The sequence below is a fragment of the Lucilia sericata genome, unplaced genomic scaffold, assembly GCF_015586225.1.
Source record: "Lucilia sericata isolate MDLA Ls3-8-SP2 unplaced genomic scaffold, ASM1558622v1 Contig005522F_arrow, whole genome shotgun sequence".
NCBI classification, from domain to species: domain Eukaryota; kingdom Metazoa; phylum Arthropoda; class Insecta; order Diptera; family Calliphoridae; genus Lucilia; species Lucilia sericata.
The window spans coordinates 9,070-12,559 of record NW_023997561.1 but is presented as its reverse complement, the minus strand read 5'-3'; positions in this window follow the sequence as shown (position 1 = coordinate 12,559).

Here is a 3,490-nt window from a genome sequence, read left to right as displayed (position 1 = left end):
AGTCTGCTGTTTAGTTTGTAGTAGTAAATGGACATGTGTATGAAGCATTCATGGAATCGTTTATGGACTAATCTAAGGTGGACTAGTCTAAGGATTATTCTATTGGCTAGTCTTTCGTCTTGTCTATGAACTTTACTATTGACTAGCCAAAGGACACGTCTATAAACTACATAGTCTAGTGACTATTCAATGGACTCGTTTACTGATTAGTCTATGGACTCATTTATGAACTAGTCTACTGTTAAGTCTATAGTCCATAAACTAGTATATGGGCTAGTATGTGGACTTGTGTATGAACCATTAATGGCATCGTCTATGGACTAATCGGTGGACTAGCCTAAGGTCTTGTCTATGAACTAATCTCTTGATTTGTCAAAGGACACGTTTATGAACTACATAGTCTAATGACGATTCAATGGACTCGTCTAGCAACTAGTCTATTGACTGGTCTATGGACTCTACTGTTAAGTCTATATACACTACTATGAACTAGTCTATGGAATCCGCCTATGAAGTAGTCTTCACACTAGATTATTGACTCGTCTATTGACCTCATATATACGAAAAATGTCGTACAATGAACGAAATTGTTTCGTTATATATACGAAATTGTTAGTATTATTATGTTCAATTTTGCTAACCCTTTTGAGAACCCTTTTAATGGGCCAAGTTCTAAATAAAAGGGAGAAGATAAAATGGATACACTTAAGAATAAAAAAATGCCGGTTAAGTAATGCGTTCTCTTTTTACGAAAGACACCAACAGATCAAAATTTTCAATATAAAAAAGAGCACAATTTAACATTTCTTCTGACAAGTTACAAAATAAACAATTGGAATATAATATAACTAATAAAAAAAATAAATTATAATTCAAATAATAAAAAAAATAAATTATAATTCAAATAATTTTTACTTCATTAAAATATTAAATATATTTAATATTTGAAATCATGCCATGTATATAACTAAAAAAATTGTTGTAAATTTTTATTAATTTTTTAAAGATTTTTGTTCTAAATAAAGGATTTCTTTGATTTATTACTTTAATAATTAGAAAAACCTAATACAAACATAAAATTTATATTATAAAATATATATTTCTAAATTATATTTATATATATATATACCACTTGTAGCATTATACATACACACACCAACTTATAAATTGTATTACAATATTATTTATAGAAAAAAAAAATACATTAAATTCCAATAAATATTAATACAAACTAGTAATGTATGTGTATTTAGTTATAAATAACTGTAAAAAGCAAATTATAAACAAAATAAACTTTAAAATTATTAAAATTATGTAATAAAAAATAAACAAACTATATAAAAAAATACACCCACATAACCATTTAAAACACTAATCTACACTGAAAAAAATAAAAACAGAAATGATTAAGAAGCTTTCAAATTAAAAAAATAATAATAATAAAGAAAATATTCTTAACAAAAAATATGTATAAATAAAAAAAATAACAAAAAGTATAATTATGATAAAGAAAATAAGTTTTATTTGACATTTCTTAAGGTTAAGTTCGGAAAGAATCCATGGGTAAGTAGAAATCTATTAGGAAAGTATTTGATTCCATTTTCGACCCAATTGCCATTACTTTCTTTGATATTGTCAGGCTTTCGCCGAAATTAAGTCCAAATATCTTGGCAATGATATTGTTCCGGATATAACATCTCTGACAAACACTGATTTGAAAATTCTTAGGAATTACGTTTAGGAAACTGAGTTTCTGAACACCGGACGATAAAACATTCAGGGAATACTATATAACATTTTCCATTGAAATTGGTCAATGATTTCCGCCTAGCCTCTAAAAAATCAGCTTCACAAGTCAGTTTTAAGTTCCATTAAATTGTACTACAAGATATTTTGAAAATCAAATTACATTTACACCTAGGCCCCATATACATATGAAAATTCATACTCACTTTCAGGTTCATGCTCAAAATCCATTTGGATCTTTAATGAAATTTAGAAAGAAATTTGATATTCAAATTTTGATTTAGAAATCAAGATATCGAAACGTTCTAAGCACACTTGCATTTTTAAAACTTAATTACAGCGAAAATTCGGTACAGATCGGCTGATCCGTGCAGTTATAAGATAAAGTATACATGTTTATGCAGATATAACAATCATTTAACTTAGAGAGCTTCTTCCGAAAAAGATCTGTTCATTTTTAGGGGCCAAGAATGAATCAAGAAGACCCTCTATGAACTCTACAATAAACTATGACAAAAGAACAATTATGAACTGATCCTCTCAAAATTCTGGAGGGATATATTTATATCAATATAAAACTTATCAACTTCCAATGCGGTCATATCAGAGATCCAAAACTACTAGCTTATTTGATGGATTTGTACTTCGGTCTACCGATTATGTCTCTCGGTTATTGAATAAACAGACTAATTCCATCCGCTAAACGGAAGTGATCTTCTGAAGCATCTTGAAAGGTATGAAAGGGGGCAGCTATGATCAGAGAATATATAGCCCAAAGTACTCGAGCGAAGTGCTTGTGTATGATCCAGTCTCCGCCATGTATTGTGGACCATTTCTAATTCGAACCTGTGTTTGAAAAAGACTACAGTGGAATAGGCCAACAAGGCCTCTGTCATGCTTTAAACAGGCAGATTAACACTGACACTTAGATCTGCTTGCTTGTAAACGGAAGTGATCTTCTGAAGCATCTTGAAAGGTATGAAAGCGGGCAGCAATGTTCAGAGAATATATAGCCCAAAATACTCGATCGAAGTGCTTGTGTATGATCCAGTGTCCGCCATGTATGAAGGTATGAAACGGTGCAACAATGTTCATAGAATATATAGCTTAAAGTGCAGTGTCCGTTATGTATTGTGGACCCTTTCTAACTTGCCCTGTGTTTGAAAAAGACTATCGTGGAATAAGGCCAACAAGGCCTCTGTCATGCTTTAAATATGCAGATTGACACTGTTTGTTTGTAAACGAAAGTGATCTTCTGAAGCATCTTGGAAGGTATGAAAGGGAGCAGCAATGTTCTGAGAATATATAGTTTTCGAGCGAAGTGCTTATACATGATCTAGTTTCCCTCGTGTATGATGGAACATTTCTAACTTGTCCAATGTTTGAAAACGAATGTTTGAAACGGAATAAGACCAACAAGGCCTCTGTCATGCTTTAAATGGGCCAATTAACACTGACACTTAGATCTGCTTGCTTGTAAATGGAAGTGATCTTCTGAAGCATCTTGAAAGGTATGAAATGGGGCTGTAATATTCATAGAATATATAGCTTAAAGTACACGAGCGAAGTGCCGCCATGTACTTTGGACCATTTCTAACTCGAACCTGTGTTTGAAAAAGACTAACGTGGAATAAGGCCAACAAGGCCTCTGTCATGCTTTAAATAGGCAGATTGACACTGACACTTAGATCTGCTTGGTTGTAAACGGAAGTGATTTTCTGAAGCATATTCAAAGGTATGAAAG